Source organism: Acinonyx jubatus, chromosome C1 (genome assembly GCF_027475565.1).
Source record: "Acinonyx jubatus isolate Ajub_Pintada_27869175 chromosome C1, VMU_Ajub_asm_v1.0, whole genome shotgun sequence".
In the NCBI taxonomy this organism is placed as follows: domain Eukaryota; kingdom Metazoa; phylum Chordata; class Mammalia; order Carnivora; family Felidae; genus Acinonyx; species Acinonyx jubatus.
The window spans coordinates 143,348,687-143,368,176 of NC_069381.1; the positions used below are offsets into that span (position 1 = coordinate 143,348,687).

A 19,490-nucleotide genomic window follows, 5' to 3' on the forward strand; every position below is an offset into this window, starting at 1 on the left:
CATTATCTCTGGGTTGTGAGATTGAGCTCCATGTTGGGCTCAGCGATGGGCAAGGACCCTGCTTATGATTCTCTCTCCCTCTGCCCTTCTCCTCGACTTGTGCACTTTCTCTCTCTCTTTCTCTCTCTTAAAGAAAAAAAAAGATGAGAAAAAAAGAAAAGAAAAGAAAGTAAAAAGAATGAGCAATGGTAAATCATGTAATAAATTAAATCATGCAGAGGTTGAATTTAAGAAGAATATAATGAACAGGAAAAAAATGTCATATTACATTAGAATAAGTATAAAAATTGTGAAATTTTATGCCCTGAATAACATAGAAATAAACTGTATCATAAAAAAAAGAAAAAAAAAAGAGAGAGAAAGAGAAAGTAAGAATACAAAGATAATTTTAGGGAAAAAAATCATAATAAGAAATTTAAAAATCTCTCCATCCAAAAAAATAACAAAAATAAAAATGATGATAAAGATTTAATTAATAAAATCAAGTAATATAAATACACTTATCTACATATGTCAGATTTACCTCACAAACATTATTTAAAATATCTTCCACATATTTGTGAAACAGTATAGATTTCAGTAATGACAGAGGGCCTACTAGGAAACTGAGGCTTTTGCAGATAACAATTATAAGCTCTGCACAAAATATAAAGAATAACTATTTAGAGACACTAAAGAGTAGCCAAATTCAGACAGAAATAGGGGAGTCTGACCCTTGAAAGAGGTGCACTATATTGGATGATACTTGAATTTACACAGTTTTTCACCTAAGTGTATTCTCCAGTCCCCAGTACAGGATAGCTAAAGCTCAAGTAGAAAGGGATAGTCCTTAAGGAAACAGAGGATATAATTTCAGGTTTCTTAAATGCATGGAAAATGAAGGAAGAAACCCCAGGAAGAAGACAGCCACAGAAGTCATAAAAGTTACATATAAATGATACTGAAATCCTTGCCTGACCCCTAATCTGTGGGCACTTGAGTAAGATTTCAAGGTGAGGTAACATAGCTGGAAGGCTAAACTCTGAGCAGAGTTTTCACTTTCTTTCAAGTAAGTGAGAATTGAGTTTGAGTTCAGTTAAGCTAACTGCATAGCAGATAAAAAATAATTCCCCTCCAAAGAAGACAAGACACAGAGATCCTACAATATATTATTTAAAATGCCCAATAATTATTGACAAATGACTAGACATGCAAATATGCATGAGAATTTCAACAGAAAAAGCAGCCAATAGAAACGAACCTAGAACTGCCTCAAATTTGAAATTTAACATGTTTTTGAAATTTTTTTTTAATCTTTATTTATTTTTGAGAGAGAGAGAGAGCAAGAGGGGAGCAACAGAGAGAGAATGAAACACAGAATCTGAAGCAGGCTTCAGACTCTGAGCTGTTAGCACAAAGCCCAATGCAGGGCTCAAACTCGTGATCCGTGATTTCATGACCTGAGCTGAAGTCAGACACTCAACTGACTGAGCCACCCAGGAGCTCCTGCAATTTAACATGTTTAAAACAATTATAAGTCTGTTCAAGAATATAAAGAAATATATAATCATAAAAAATGCAAATATGAAAATGTTTTCATATAGATGAAAATAATTAAGTTAAAAAATCATGACCATAATATACTGAACATACTTCAAATGTAGAAATTAAACAACATATACCTGGATAAATCGTGAGTCATGAAAAAATGATAAGGAAAATGAATATTTTGAAATAAATAATATTTAAATATACCACATCAATATTTTAAGGATGCATAAAGCATTGTTTATACAATAACAAGAGCAAGTGCAGAGCATTTTGAAAGAAAAAAACTCCAAGAAATTAACAAAAATAAACAAAAGCTATTGTTTTGAAAATATTTACAACTACTCATATAAATATAAATATATAAAATTTTTTGTGGCCAGTGTTGTGTGTGTGTGTGTGTGTGTGTGCGTATAAAGTCTTAGCAAGGGTGATCAAAAAAATAAAAAATAACTGGAAACTGTGGAAGTCTTCCATTTTTCCCCATCTCGCTGCTTTGAGGGCAGCATTGGGCATGTTGTGTGCCATTATCACAGTGATGGAGCATTTTGAGAGAAAATTCACTTTTCTGTCCAGAGAAACTAGGAAAAGCAAATCCTTGGGGGGAATCCCTGTTAATTGTTTTTTTTTTTTTTTTTTGCTTTTGCTGCTTTGTCATGAGAGTGACCAGGAGTGTTGAACTGAGTTATCAGTAGGAAACTAAGTTTCTGAGAGAAACTTTGTTTTTCTATCTAGAGAACCAAGAGAAAGGGTTCCTGAGAACTAGATAATACAAGAAAAATTTCAGATATACGATCCGGAGAAAAAATATATCCTAATTCTCTGTATGAGCTGGTAAAAGTCCCATACTTTTTTCAAACTAGATAGACACAAAATTAAACCAAGGCAACACAGAACATACTGAGGACTATATCAGAATATTAACTTCAGCCCACATCCTAGACTCTAAGCTTTGAGAGGAACATGGGCAAAATAGATCAGAGACATTAGGAGAAAGCTATGAAAACTGAACCGACATTAGAACCACTGGCCACAAAATGTGACATACATTTGAGGTCTTTACCTAACCAAGTTGAGTGTCTACTAAAACAAATAAAAATCAACACTCTCCACAAGATAACAGGAGACACAAACTCAAACATGATTTTTAAATTTTTCAAGATAAATCCCAAATCATCTGCCATAAAATAACCAGAAAACTATGACAAATTCCAAAGAGAAAAGATAATTAATGTCAACTTCAAAATGGCCCAAATGTTGGAACTTTGAAACACTTGCCATCACCGTGCTGCCTGAAATAAAGAGGCTTTGAAATGGAAAGATAGAAGTATTCAGATAAATAAAAGTGATATTAAATAATGAAATATTTAGTACTAAAAATACAGCATCTGCCATTAAAGTATATTCATTTGATAGGATCAAGATGACAGGACAGAGTTCAGGCACTTAAAAATAGATCAATAAAAGTCAGGCAAGCTCAAGAACAAAAAATAATTGAAAAATCAAGTCACAAAGCTTAGAAACTTGGGAGGCAATATCAAAGGATGTAGCATTTGTCTTAGAAAGAAAGAGATTCATTCAGAAAACATATTTGATGAACTGGTGACCAAACGCTGTCCGTTTGCAAAAAGCATACATTTACAAACGTAACAAACTCAGCAAATCCACCTAAACTTAAGGAAGTGATGCTCACATACATCATAACCAAAAATGGAGAATAAAATATTAGAAGCAATCAGAGAAAACGGCTTGCTAGAGATTTATACTGTTTTAAATGACTGTGGACTGCTCATCAGAAACCATACAGGCCAGAAGACAATGGAATGATAGATATATTTAAAATATTGAAAAAAATTGTCAGTCCAATGTTTTATATCTGTAAAAAAAGTTATTCAGAAATGATGGTAAAATGAAGTCACCATAAATGAAGGATAATTAAGAGAATTCCTTTCCAAAATACCTTCTGTAAAGTAAATTATAAAGTCCCTCAGGCTTAAGGAGAATGATACCAGAAGGAAACTTAGAACTTCAGGAATGAAAGGAAAACAAGAGAAATGGTAAATATCTAGGTACATTTATTCTCCTGAACACCTGGGTGGCTCAGTTGGTTAAGTATCCAACTCTTGGTTTCAGCTCTGTCATGATCTCACAGTTTCGTGAGTTTGAGCCTCACACTGGGCTCTGCCTTGAAGATGTGGAGGCTGCTTGGGATTCTGTGTCTCCCTCTCTCTCTCCTCCTCTCCTACTTGCTCTGTCTCTGTCTCTTTCCAAATAAGTAAATAAACTTAAAAACTAAAATAATATTCTTCTTCCAAGTTATTTAAAATATATATCACTAGGGGCACCTGGGTGGCTCAGTTGGTTGAGCGTCCCACTTTGGCTCAGGTCATGATCTCGCGATTTGTGGGTTGGAGCCCCACATTGGGCTCTGTGCTGACAGCTCGGAGCCTGGAGCCTGCTTTGGATTTTGTTTCTCTCTCTCTGCCTCTCCCCTGCTCATGCTCTCTCTCTGTCTCCAAAATAAATATAAACATTAAAAAATAAATAAATAAACTACATGACTGCTGAAGGAAAACTTATAACACTGCTTCCTGGGATTTTCAGTATATGTGGAAGTCATACATATCGAAACAATAACATAAAAGAGGAAAGGTAAAGTGACCTGCATAATTACAAGGTTTCCTACATTTTATGTAAAAAAGAAACTACTAATTCTAAATGAGCCACGAAATGTAAGGTATGTTTGTTAAAATACCTAAGGAAATCATTGAAAATATACAGAGAGATATAGCCAAATAGTGAATAGATACATTAAAAAATAATTTCATGGGGCACCTGGGTGGCTCAGTCAGTTAAGTGTCCGACTTTAGCCCAGGTCATGATCTTGGTGAGTTTGAACCTGGCGTCAGGCTCTGTGCTGACAGCTCAGAGCCTGGAGCCTGCTTCAGATTCTGTGTCTCCCTCTCTCTGCCCCTCTCTCACTCACACTCTGTCTCTCTCTCCCTCTCAAAAATGAATAGACATTAAAAAATTTTTTAAAAGTAATAATAATTCCGTGAAGCATTCGTGGAGCTTCAAACCATGAGGAGCAAAACCTAACGTTACTGGTAGGAGATTATACATGGATATTTCAACTCTCCTTTATCAATAATACTTAAGAAATAGAGAGAAAATCAGCAAAGATGGAGAAGATATGAGACACATGGTCAGCAATCCTGACTTTATCCATATTAATGAAACAGTCTCAAAAAAACATAAGAATGCAGGTCTTTAAGTACACATGGACAACATAAGAGAGTAATTAGCATTAGTAAATCAGGGAGATAAAAATTATAAAAATAATGAGAAATTCCATATCTTATCAATTATAATGGATAACAAATGTAAGCAAGGATGTGGGGCCACTGGAATGTTCATACATTGAATATGGGAAGGTAAACTGGAACGATAAGTTACAAAACAGTTTGGCAGTTTCTTACAAAATTGAACATGTACCCATTGTGTAATCCAAATAATTCCACTCCTAGGTATTTACCCAAGAGAAATGAAAATATGTCTACAAAAATTTTGCCCAAGAATACTTGTAGAAACTTTGTTCAAAATAGCTTAAAAAATGGAAATAATTCAAATGCCCACCAACAGGAGAATGTACAAACAGATTGTGGTATATTCATGATAAAAATTCAGGAAAGTAATTTGGCACGAGAGGAGAACAACTAGGAAGGAGACTGAAAAAAATGTTCTATTCTTGTTAGGGGTGGGGATTACATGAATGTCTGCTTTTGAGAAAATGAATTAAATGCTTAAGCTAGTACTAGGATGTGATGTACACAGGATGACTAAAGCTAACACTTCTGTATGATATATAGGAAACGGAGTTGTTAAAGAGAGTAGATCCTAAGAGTTCTCATCACAAAGAGAAAATGTTTTCTCTTTTTTTTTTCTTTTTTGTGTTGTTGTTGTTGTATCCATATGAGAAGATAGACGTTAACTGAATCGAATGCATTCATCATTTCACAATATATGTAAATCAAACCTTCATGGTGTATGCCTTAAACTTATACAGTGATGGATGTCAATTGCGTCTTGATAAAATTGGGGAAAAAAAGTTTATGTATTTCACATACATACAGTAAACAAATACAGAATTCTTTTTTGTAGTAATGAGTTAGCAACTGTGAAACTACTTTCTGTGTGCTCTAGGCTTGATTAAATGAATGGACGTATTGATAGTAATGAGAGTCCAATTTCTCACTCTTGGGAATTTGAAATACCAGTATGAACTCATGGTCTTTAAGACAGAGAGAAAAATAAATAGATATAAAAAATGATATTATATATGTCACATGTCCTTTCTTTTTCCAGTAAGAGCCTAAGACCAATAATACAGGTAGCAATGAGCACACTTACCACCCTGATCTTGGCTGCTAAATATCTTTTTCCACCTAAAGGTTGTGAGGCTTTTTTGGAGAAACAGCTAATTCCAAAGCTGGGGTATGAAAATTAAAAAATAAACCTGAAGTGTCTTCTACTGCCTTCAATAAGAAAATATTCAAAGAATGATGGGAAAAAAACCCAAAGGACACAAAAGCTGAATATAAGAGAATCCTGCTGAACAAATACGATACATGTTGAGCATCAGACATGAGTAACTATATTAATGGAACACAGTCTATTGCATATAAGAATATATGAGCCATCCTAATGTAGATAAGTAAATAAATAGACAAAAATAAATGAACTATAAATAGTTTATAAAGCATTCACAGTTGTTTTTAGTGGGAGGTATCTATTTATCCATACTAGTGAAAATGGAATTTCTAACAATGAGTTTTGGATCTATAAACATATACCACCGTGGCTTACACGTAGTATGAATTTAATACACATTTGTAAAATTTAGGAAAGGAACACAGCAAGAAAAACAAATACTACTACATTTATTTAATGGTATTATTTTCAGCAATCGATGCAATTATAAATTTTGCAATAAATGTTAAAACAATTTATCCAAACTACGTGTTTTTATCACCTTTTGAGTAACAGATTACTTAGTCGACCACATAAAAAACTATTCCTCCAAGCAGCATCCTTCCCTTCCTGATGCTTTCTGTGTTAGAGCTCCCAAATATTTCACAAGGGAATCCCATACAGAGAAAATGAGACACTCACACTGCCAGAAATGGGACACCAGGGAGCTTACTAGGATATTAATACACGTGAGTTACAGTAAATTAAACTAAATGAAGAGCTGTCACATAAGGCATAGCGTCTACTGATTACTTATGAGCGATTCTGGATGAACTGCCAGCTATCACCTATTCACTCAGCATCAAACCAGGAAACAGTAATGTTTGCTTCTAGTTGTAATGGAAGTAAAGAACAAAATCGGAGTGGATTTTGTCATTTTGCTCCTGTTATATTCTCAAACACTGAATATACATTAGATGATGTTGATTACTTTTATTTTAAAGAACAGGTCCCCCCAAATTTTATCATAGACCCACAATATTGTCAACTTAGATGCCTAGAACACGTGATACATCATTCCTGTTTTCAATTTGTAACGACTGTTTATTCCTTATAATCTTCGTATTCTTCCTGATTCCCATATTTTTCGAATAATCGTATTATTTTCTCTTAATTAAAAATATTGCAATTTGATATGCTTTTTCAGAAAAAACAAGTGACAAAAGACAGCCACTAAGGCAAGTTTATTCACCTGGTTACCCAATGCTAGCTGACGTATTGCTGCACTAAATGTAAGCCTCCAATAGTATTTTTCTCTCTTGTAACTGACCTTTTACAGTTCAGTGTAAAGAAGTGATTGGTTTCATCCGCTAACTTTGAAGTCAGCATCACAGCTTTACCTTTTACACTGAACACCTTATTCTGCTCAAGTTCTGTTTTATTAGCTACCATATTTGGAAAACAAAGCCAGATAGTTCAACTTGTGTGCCATTTGAAATTTTACAGCCTCTCATGCCATATCATGCTATTTTTTATCGATCTATCCTCATAGAACATAAGCATAAAATAATGGGAAGTCCCTTGGATTTTACAATGGGTTGAGAACCAAATTCTAAGACTAAGCAAATTAGGTAAAGCAAATCCCTTAGGATCTACAAATTAAGCAAGTAATATCACTTTTGTGAGCCGGAATTCTCTCACTTTTAGCATGAGAGTGTTAAACTAGATAACCCAAAGAGTTTATTGTATATCTAAATGTGAGGTATATTCATTTAAGTAAAATGAAACTTAAGAGAAATGGGAATAATAAATGTCTATAAGACTTCCAGTTAAGATGGTCTTCTGAGTTCAGATATTAGCTTCCCCACTTCCCCTATTATACAGGACACATATCTTGAGGATACACTGAAATTTATAATGTGGTTCACTTCCTATAACACACTGCCACATGCAATACCAAATATTCACATTGCCTGGGAAGTGCCAATCACCTCCCTTTGGCCACCTGCATATCTCAGCCAACCAGCTACACACCCAGAGTTTCCAGCTTTAATGACATTTCTAGACTTGGCTTAAACTCTGTACCAAAGAGATCAGGTACGGCATCCTGAACTGCATCATCCAAGGGGTGATGCAATCTTTTAGAATTGGGACCCGATAGATTAAAGAGAGATGGAAGCCTGGGAGATTCCCCTTCTTTACTATATTAGTTTGTTAGGACTGTCATAACAGAGTACAATTAGGTGGCTGAAATAGCAACAGTTTGTTTTTTCATAGACCCAGAGGCTAGGAGTCAAGGACCAAGGTGTCAGCAGGTTTGGGGTGTCCTCAGACCTCCTTCTTTTGTGTGCAGACAGCTGTCTTCTCTTTGTGTCCTTACATACATGGCCTTTCCTCTGCGTACACATACCCATGAAGCCTCTTCCTCTTCTTCTAAGGATACTAATCCAATCAGAATTAGGGCCCCACCCTTATGACCTCATTTGACCTTAATTACTTCCTCAACGGCCTTTTTCTGAATACAGTCATATTACAAGTTAGGATGACATATGAATTTTGAGGGAATGGAATTTAATCCATAACATGTACCTGCTCTTATGGGCTTCTTTAAAATAAACAAATAAACAAACAAACAAACAAATAAATCCAGAAGAATCTTGTATACTGAGTGGACATATCCATTGAGCTGTTTCTCTTTGGAGCTTGTCATGAAGTAGTGTCCATTTTGGTAGTCCATCAGTTAGCTTCAATTCATATTTCCTACCTCAGGTTCCTTTCTCTCACCCTTTCTCCTTTAGTTCTTTCTCCAGACTGTATTTTCCAGAGTATCTGTCATTGCACTGGTACATAAATTGTCTGTATATCGTCTGTATACATCTTTTTCAGGAACTTCTAGATCAAGCAGACAAAATTAAGTTGTAACCTATACAAGATTTGAACACAGTTAACTCATCCCCAGCCTGTTCCAAAAAAGCAGAAAATACATTGATAAATTCACTGTGAAGTTTTATGTTCATCTGGCCGACTGTAATTAATGGTTGCTAAAGCTGTAGGTTCCAGGGTGGTCAAATTCCTCTGATGCCCTTGTCTTTTAGGTCCCCTGTTGTCTTTGGGTATTCCTAAGAACTCCTTCTTAAACAGAACTCATACATTGTAGATTCTTCAGCTGTGATCAACTGTTATCACGCAGGAGTCCTGCTGACGTGGTGATAAGATGTAGAGAAGAGGATTATTTAATATTACGATTAAATCTCAGTTTTTTTGGTGGACCTAAGTCCCTGAGCTGTGACCTCCCCTTTAGTTTTTTTTGTTTGTTTGTTTTTTTGTTTTTCTTTCCTTCCCCTGAGGTGAGACCAGCTACAGTTGGCCCCAGCCGGTTAATTGCCCTTCTGCAGACTGGGTGAGATAAGACTATTTTCACAGGAGAAAAGGCCTTCGTTACGTGAAACTCACCGGACATATTTCAAATGTTTCCTCTTGCCCTCCTCTGCCAGTGACTGAGGGTGCTTTTCCTTTGTTCTTCACAGGGAGTCCCTGGTGGTTCCCAGAAGTAAAACCCATGAAAGTGTGGGCACCTCCTCACTCTGATCCTCTAGAACTTTTTCGCTCCCCAATAACCCACCCTCAGTCTCCAGCAATTCATCCGAGTTTCTATTTAAGTCTTCCTACCAGTTTATGACCCCAGTGGCTTCCATTCCAGAAAGGTGATCTCAGTGTTGCTTCTTTGTATTTCCCCCTCTTCCCAGATCCCAGGGTAATCATTTTCCCTGTGACCTCAATTCTTTCACGGGGCCCAGAAAAGTCATTGATTTTCAGTTTGCTCAGCCTTTTCCCTTGTTGTCAGAAAAGAATTGGTAATTTCCAAGCTCTTTACATTTAGAAGCAAAAATCAGAAGTACGTACAACTAATTGTGTTTTTTTTTAATATAAGAAAGTGCCATGTACAATTCCATGTGGATAGCTGAAAATTTCCATGGAATACATATTTTTCTAGAAAAATCTAAATTGCCACAAGTTAACTTATAAACACCCAGAAATATAAACAGGATGACGCTAATAAATTTAGTCAGTAATTTAAACTTTCTTACAAAAAGACACTAGGCACAAAGAGTATTACAGTAAACTTTATAAGCCTTTTAAGAAATAAGGAATACTCCTTAATTATAAAACATTTTCCCCACAAAACAAAGAAAGAAAATTTCCCTATTAAGAATCTAGGAAAAGAAAGGAGCTTTTTTAACCTAATAAAGTTTATTTAAAAGCAGCCTACAAAGAAATACTAGAAAATGGTGAAACTTAGAAACATTTCTAATTGAAGTCAGAAATAAAGGATGCCTGGGTGGTTCAGTTGGTTAAGCATCTGACTTTTTTTTTTTTTTAATGCTTATTTATTTTTGAGAGAGAAAGAGTGTGAGCTGGGGAGGGGCAGTGAGAGAGGGGGACAGAGGATCCCAAGCTGGCTCTGAGCTGACAGCAGAGTGCCTGATGCAGGGCTCAAACTCACAATGAGATCATGACCTGAGCCGAAGTCTGATGCTTAACTGACTGAGCCACCCGGGTGCCCCAAGCATCTGACTCTTGATTTCAGCTCAGGTCTTGATCTCAGGGTTGTGGGTTCAGGGCCCATGCTGGGCTCTATCCTGGGTGTAAAGCCTACTTTAAAAAAAAATTAAAAATTAAAAAAAATTTAAGTCAGAAATAAGACAATGACACCACATATCATCAACTATATTCAGTGTTTTACCAGTGCTCCTATTTAGGTAATAAGACAAGAAAAATAAATACAAGGCAGATACTTCATTTCTTCATTTCTTATTTATTGGCAGAATTCAATTCCTTTATGGTTCTAAGATAATGCCCCAATGTTTTTTTTTTGTTTTTGTTTTGTTTTGTTTTGTTTTTTTGTTTTTGGCTGGCTGTCAGCCAGGAATGGATCTTAGGTCCAACCAGCCACTTTAAGGTCCCCTCCATCTCAGCAAAACAAACCCCCCTTCATGCCAACCTCTTTCAAGCTTTGAATCTGACTTTGTCTTCTGCTGACAGCTTAAAAAAATACCCTTCTTTTAAAGGGCTCATGTGATTCAGTCAGGCCTACTGGGATAATCTCACTATCTTAATCTCAACAGATTAATAACCTCAATTACACCTGCAAAATCCCTTTTGCTATATAACATACTCATGATGATAACACCAGGGGGTGGAGGTCATGGGGAGCCATCTGTGAATTCTGCCAACTGTTGTACACATACCACTGATCATCACATTAGACTGATATTTAGTGGAAGCATAATGCTCATTATTACTCCACTAAAAAATTTTAGTTGTAGCAATAATTAATTCATGAATGAGCTGACAACACAGTAGCTCACTCATAATAACGTTGTAACTTAATTCTTGCATCACTCATCACATACCATCATGTCACAAGTGGATGGATTTTGAGAGGTATTGTCAATAGTCATCATCATCTTTGTGATACTTCCCTAGATTGTAATAGTTGGAGAGAATGATATTTTCAACTCAATTAAAACAAAATCCTTTCTGTGAAACAAAATCACTCACCCAAGAATTTACTTTAGTTAAATCAAAGATACATATCTAGGCATAAAATATAAGTATACATGTTTGTCAAATCCTCACACTAATTTCAAAATGGAAGGATAAAAAGGAGTAAGCAACTTACCAGCAATTTAATGAGCTATGAAGTAGAATTGATGCATCGTAGAATTGTGCTCCAGGCTGAACAAGGACATCAAATTTTCCTCTGAGATAGATTTCCACTCTGGGATGACCTGAGAAAATATATTGTATATACATACACAAACTAGATATAAAATGATAAGGAAAATTCCTGCTCTTCCTGAGTCCCTTGAAAGTAAGAAATGTTTCTTTGATTTTTTTTCCCCCTTCCCCCTGAAGTGCTTAGAAGGCAGTGGACTTATCAGAGTACTCAAAGAGTAACCTCACCATTGCTATAAACTATTGGCTCTGGCCCAGCTTACAGTCCTGTTGTCTTTGGACCATGCAAGGACTTTTAAAAATTAGAATCAGATGTCACTACTTTTAACAGAAGATTCCATATTTTTTAGCAAATGTAGATTTTTGTCATATACTGAAAGATCAGCAGGTCCAGTAACTCAGAACCCACATTCACATATGTTACCCATCTTCTGAAGGTGTTCCAGTCTAGCTGGTGCAAGCTCTCTCCAGTTTAGGACGCCAGCAGGCTGTTTTATTTACTTATATTACCTCCCTGGATTCTATGGAACTTTACATTTTCTACCATTTCTCCTCTCTAAATGTTGTTTCCATGATGCATTTCAGATATTTTAGTCGCAGTGGATGCTCTGAGAAAGAGGAGAAAAAAAAAGCAATATAAATCAAGAGTATTAAGTACAGAAACTTGACTACACTTGCTTCACTCAATATTTTCCAAACATCATCGACTGCAGAGCATCTTATTGAGTTACACTTATTAATATATAACGAAACTGGTCATTTATGGTAATCCAATTTAGTTTTCCTTACCCATTGCAAAGATATGCCATGTGGTCTTAGCCAGGCTCTGCTACTTTAAGGCAAAGTTTATATGCTAAAATTTTTGGCAAAGAGAGAGGAGGGAAATTTGAAATCCCAAGATTCTTGCAACAAGAATAAGGAGGAAAGGAGAGTAAAACAAAGAAAGAGGAAAAACTAATCCAAGGTGGTACTTGACCAGCCAGTCAAGAAAATTTAACCCATGTTCTCTAATATGAACGTTACTGCACTGGCCATATGGAACCATAATGCTTCAGAATTGCCATTGCTGGTTCCATCTTGTCTCTTGTATCTAGTCAATATTCAATGTCTTTTTTTTTTCTTCATGTTGGTTACTTGTCCCCTCCAAGTAGCCATTAGGAAAGCCATGTACTGTAGTAGAATGCTTCAACAGAGTCCAACATTGGTGGGAATTTCCAGAAACTTCGGGGCCTGGTTCAGTTAAATCTACAATACAGAACTGCTTCTGCTACCTCTATGATGGCAGGCACAAATTAAGCCTTGATGGAGATTTACACTCACCCAGGATCAGGCTTACACAGCCAAAAATGTTAGGAGATGAGGCATGGGCAGTGGCACCCAGGAATCTTCATAGGGGCAAGTGGTCCAGAAGACAAATAGGATCAAGCAAATTGGGAGGATAGATACTTAAGGATTGATATACTCTATCAGGTGATGCTTAACCATGAACATTCAACTCAGCAGGAAAAAAGCAACTTTAGAGAAACTGTGAATTAGTTTTCCTTTGCCCAAGGACCATCTGCAATCAGGTTTTTGAACCCATTTTCTCTAGTTTTGTTGTTGTTCTTTTGTTTTGTTTTGTTTTAATTTACTCAGTTCATTTACATACTAGAAATTCCTATAGTTTTATGTGTGACCCAAGTTTTCCAGTTTCTATCTTTGTTCCTACTATGGCTTGGTATTGTTGCTTTCCATGACTGGTATCTTCTATTTCTACATGAAAACAAAAGCATTGCATGTTTATTCACAATTACTGTGTTTTTAATTTATTTTATGCCAAGACCATTGTGCAAAAAAAGTTGATGGTAACTAAAAATTATCTTCTTCATTGATAGACAATGATCCTTTGAAAAATGAAGATGAAATATAACATCCCATTTACAGTTTCTAGGATCTAAGTTTGAAGAATACTCTCATATAACATATTTTCTATCGACTACATTAAAAATTTCACAATGGTTTTGAACAGGAGAATTTTATAGCTAGATAACTAGTAGGAAAAAGAGTACAAAAATTCAGTGGCTTCCTTTTCTGACAGACACATTTATTTTTTTTTCTTACCTTATTTTTTCACTTCTCTATGGGCTCTCTATTTTTTATTGATCTATTTGAGTGTTCTTTTGCCAATATCACACTGTCTGGATTTCTGTAGCTTTATAGAAAGACTTGACATCAGGTCCTGTCAGTGTTCCGACTTTGTTCTCTTCCTTCAATATTGTGTTGCCTCCCCATATAAGATTTAGAATCAGTTTGTCCTAAAATCACTTGTTGTGATCTTGATTGGTATGGTGAGAAATCCATAAATCGAGTTGGGAAAAACTGAAATTTTGACAACACTGAATCTCCCTATTATGAACATAAAGTACCTTTTCATTTACTTTGTTCTTTGATCTCCTTCATTAGAGCTTCATAATTGTCCTCATCTACAGCTTGTACATATTTTATGGATATTTTTTGACATGACTAAGTATTTCATTTGAAGGGTTATTAATTTAAATAGTGTTTGTTTTAATTTCTAATTCCACTTATATATTGTTGACATAAATATTGACCTTTAATTCCTTCCTTAACCATGGATTTAGTTCTTTTTAAAGTTAATTAATTTAATAACTCCTGCTGAAGAAGATATGTCTGTTTATTCCAGTTGTTCATTTCAATTCATTTTGCTTTTTCCCTCTTCTCATCTTCTATCTTGGGTAATATCAAAGATAATACCTTCCCCTGAGATAACAGCTAACTGTCTTGTGTTCATAGCCAGGGTCTACCTCAGAGAGGAAGCCTAGCTCTTGCTGTGTGCACACTATATGTTAAGGTGTGAGCTAGGGACCTTTTAAAATTCACATTAATATAAGATGAGTGCTACTATGCTCAGAGTACTGATGAGGCAGCTGGATCTCAAAGATGTTACATAACTTGGTCTGGGTCACATCAACAGAACACCATGGCTCCAGACCTTTCTTGAACATTTCTACAACGCACAGTCAACTGTGATAACAGCATGCAGTAATTTACAAACAGACCCCAAAAGTTTAATGGAAAGTTATAGGTATCGTACAACTACAGAAATGTGGGCAGCTTCAGTTCCTGACTATTCTCAGGGACATGATTTAATATAAAATGATTCTTAATCGTATGTTTGTCGTCTCTGTTCATCAGTTCATCTTCTCTGAGGTAAACTAACCCACACACAAAAAAATCAAGTTCTAAAGTCCCTAAACACCTTACAAACTTTGAAAAGGGACAAACTGGTATCATGTTTTCCCAGTTCTCTCCTCTCTGCTCTCAGAATATGACCACACCACAAAATAATCCAGGGAGCAAATAGTTTAGGGCATTCAAGATGGTATTACTTTCCCCAAACTGCACTAACACTGAGACAATTTTAATGAATTTTCAAAGACAGAGCAACTTATTTTTGACAACAATATATCTTACCTATTGGTACATCCAGAAATTATGCAAACTCTAAGAGCAAATATTCTACTGGAAACATGGAATGGTTATTTTTTAAATGTTCTCAACATTTTACATGTAAGTAAAGATACTTTTATTTTGCTTTCCTCTCACATTTGCCTTCTCTTCTTGTTAGTCTAATATTGGCAAATTAGACCAATGCAATGACAAAATGTAAGTATTGTTTTACATTATTTTTTTAATATTCAGGAGTATTTGTACAAGAAGAAAAGTTGGAGTGAATCACCTACCTTATAACACCATCCACTCTATATTTCTATTCCAGTGGGCTAAAACACACACACACACACACACACACACACACACACACTAAAAAACACCTGTGTCTTCTCAGACTTGTCTTACACACCCACTCTGTCTTTTTACGTAAATAAAAATTTACTTTTGCAACTTTTCTTTTCACTCTACATATACTTTGCCCAAACCTTCCTTCATATCCGTGGCTTTAATCATCACCTGAAATTTAGATTCCAATATACTGATGACTGCCAAATCTGTATCACTGTCCATAACTCAAAAGATGATACATGTTCCAATATGTTCTTTTATTTTCTTTGGTTTTCTTTTGAAATTTCTCTTCGGCTGTCCCTTTCTTCTTCTTCCTCCTCTCAGAGGATGCTACACTGTACCTTTCATAGATACTCCCTGTATATGTCAGTTGGTCCATTCCCGTTCCAAATTCAAGTGAACTTAGCCCTTGCACAATTTCTTTACATTAGCTTGCATTTACTCTTTTCTCTCTGGTTGCCTTACCTTCTAAAGCTCACTAAGATCAACAGAATAATAGCCAAGAAATTCTGAAGAAAATGATTTTAAAAACATATTTTTATAATCAACTAATAGTTATTAGCATTAGCACTCATAAAATTTATAATTAAAATGCTTGCTACTGTTCTCATTGTGTGATTTTTCTTTCAAAAGGAAATTCCTAAAACAGAAAGGGCCATAAAATGGAAAATATTTATTAACAATGTCAAAACATTAAAAAGAAGGTATGGACGGTAGGCAAGTTGAAGAGGAAAGTTTTGTCTTATTTGAAGGAAAGTTTTGCTTGATGATTATAATATGACCTTAAACTTTATACATATCCTATGCATATCCTGTATACCACTAGAGGAAAAAGAACAACAATTTTAAAAAGCAGGAGGAAAAAAGCAGGAGAACATAGTAAAATAAAAATTAAACATTGAAAAAAAATAAATAGAAAATATTGACTGTAATAGCAGACATATAATAAATGGATCAGTGGCAAAGTATAAAATCACATATGAGACAAAACCTATCAATGACTATAATAAATGTGCACGGCTAAAACTTCTCCCACCACCACAACTAAGGCATCTAGAGCAGGAGCAGTGTGAGCCCCTCCCCCAGGTCTCACTTCCCAAGGGTGAATTTCCTCCTGTGGGACACCAGGCCTGAGGTCTGTACACAGGGTTGCTGTTTGCAGGGTTAGGTTAAGTAGCTGGAGTTGGATTTCCAAGCTTGTAGTGTCTACACACATGCATGCAAAGCCCATCATTGTGCAGGATGATGGAGCCTCAGGTAGAAAGAGAAACATAGAATCCTGACTAGGGGCATGTTATTTGCAGGAGTGGGAGTTCTAAATGACCTAGAAATCCAGATCATTTTGTAGGTAACTTTTTCAAGGGATTAAGTCATATTTTATTTCACAGCTTGTTACTTTGATATGTAACTTTTAAGTATTTAGACATATGGTATCTAGGCTTCCCTTTATACTTTTTACCCAAAGCCCTAGGTGGGAAACTCTCTCTCCACCCCCCTGGAAAGTTTCCCTCTGCAGGATGATAAGCCTGCACATCTTACAGTGAAAAACTGCAGCTCTTGAAAAACACTTTTTTTTCCCCAATTTGCAGCTACACTTTCTCACCCCTTTGGATTCATTTTTTGTTTGTTCGAAATGGCATATCTAAAGAAAGACTGCAAATCCAGCCAGGTAGATATATTATTCTTTTCTTCTCTGTAGTTTAATAGTCTAGATTCAGTGTGATCCCTCTTGCTTCCCAAAGAGAAAATAAGACCTTACATTAGAGTTTTCAAAGTCATGAATATACATCATCTCATTCCGTCCTCACAGCAGCCCTGGGAAGGAGGCAGGTGGGCATCCTGGTTGGAAGAGATAGAGGATGGAATTGTATAATGGGTGAGGCTGGGAATCAAATCTATGGTGTGGATATGTAAATGGATGTTTTGTACTTAAAAGGTTTTCCAGACTGTTTTCAGCTGTGAGATCAGTAGGGCAAAACTCCCCTCTGCAACTTGTGTGCTTAAGCTCCCTGAGCCACATGGCACAGATCTTGGTGTTCCCTCATTCGAATGTTCAGCTTGTCCTGTGTGGCTGAGAAGAAACCAAAGGGCTGTGCCTGGAAGCTTCCAGACCTCTCTGTGATGGCTGGCCCTTTCTTTCCTGTAGTACGCTATACACTTCCCCTTTCTTATAGCCTCTGGTGAATACAGTCTGTGAAATCTTTTGAGTCCTTTCAATTAACCGACCCAGTATAAATTGGTACAAGTGTAAATAAAATAAGTGAAATGGCACTCTGCTTGTAGACCTTTTCCAAGGAATGTAACCCTACCTTATTTTATAGATAGAGAAACTAAACCAGAGAAGTTACATGGTTTGTTCAATATCCCACAGCAAATTCCAAATTATTGTATTAGCAAAAAAATAAATAAGAATAAATGTATAGGAGCATAGTCATTGAGTTAAGAATGGTTAAAATTAGGTTTTCACCTCAGGCCTGTTATAAGCAAGCTATACCACTGGAAACAAATTGCTAAATCATCACATCCTTCATATGGAAAATTGAAGTAATAATACAGCTTGTGTCTCAGTGTGACTGAACAAAAATAGAAACATTTCAGAATAGACAGACAACATCTCTCTTCCAGGGTGACAAAAGGTGGAAAATGTTTAAATCAGTTGACTTTACAGAATAAAGTACATAACTCCTAAGGAAAAACATGGATGGGTGGGTGAGAGAGAGAGTGGGAGGGAGATTTGGGAGTAGAATTTGTGACCATTAAAGAGGAAATAAGGAATGCCTCGGCGGCTCAGTCGGTTAAGTGTCTGACTTCAGCTAAGGACATCATCTCACAGCTTGTGGGTTCGAGCCCTGCATCAGGCTCAGTGCTGACAGCTCAGAACCTGGAATCCTGCCTTGGATTCTGTATGTCCCTCTCTCTCTCTGCCCCTTCCCCACTCGGGCTCTGTCTTTCTGTCTCTCAAAAATAAATGAACATTAAAAAAAAATTAAGAGGAGATAAAAGGGTCTTATGATGAGAAGAAAAAGATTTCACCACAAAATCCAGCAATATTTATTGATAACTTTCATCGTGGGAAAAAAAAATGAGTGGAAGGCAGTGATAGGACAAGGAATGAGACTAAACACATGAAGACTAACTTGAGAAATTACAAACAAACTGAAGAGTTTTGGGGGCGGGGGGGGGGAGAAAGTTAAGAAACAAACAAAAAATAACAACTAAAAGAGCAAGTAACATGATGTCAAAAGAAATCTAATCTGAAGAGGGGAAGAAATGATTCAGAAGCAGTTATCACAGAAATGAGGACCATTAAGCTATTGAAAGTAGCTTAGGGATTGAACGATTTTAAACTAATTAATACGGTTTTCAATAACATAAAAGATAGAGGTGAATTGAACAGAACAAATAAAAACACAAGTGAACCACACAAAGGGCATTTGACATATATTATATACATATATATATATATGGTTAATATATAGAAGATTAAAAGACAATGACAACCATTTTTATCATTCTCGTGAATGAGCCCCCCGCCCCCAAATATATTTATTTTTGAGAATTCTTGTATAAAAAAAAGGATAAAATACATAAGAAGCAGGAGCACTGTGCTGATAACGAGTGACAAAAATGGATTACTCTCTACAAATAGAGATTTGAGAAGAAAATTTTCTAGGTGTAAGTCATAAAAAAGTTCTTGGTCAAACTCACCATGATTCTCCTTTTAAAATTATGTAAATAGCACCTAATGTTATATAAGTACAAAGAGTTGATACTAGTTTTATTCTTGGATTAATAGAAAAAGAAAGAGTAGCACACAGGAGGTTGCTAAGCGTCAAAGTGAGATACGATGTCACACCGAAAAGATTAGCAAAGATCTAGAATTGGAATCATCACTGTGTTATAACTAATGCCCTACTATTCAGGAGAGCTAATAAATGGGTGTACAGATTATT

The 19,490-nt window shown here is 35.8% G+C and overlaps 1 long non-coding RNA gene across 2 annotated transcripts in view; it reads right to left on the minus strand.

The window, feature by feature from the left end:
- Positions 1-19,490, minus strand: part of LOC106979109 (uncharacterized) — a 78,833-nt gene that overhangs the window by 20,511 nt on the left and 38,832 nt on the right. The window contains exons 5-6 of one of the 2 annotated variants that reach the window (XR_008295362.1): positions 11,681-11,789; positions 4,912-9,195 (exon numbers count right to left, since the gene is read on the minus strand). This is a non-coding gene — a long non-coding RNA (uncharacterized LOC106979109). Of the gene's footprint in view, positions 1-4,911; positions 9,196-11,680; positions 11,790-19,490 lie in introns of those variants that run through there. The other variant, XR_008295363.1, reaches the window with a different exon arrangement.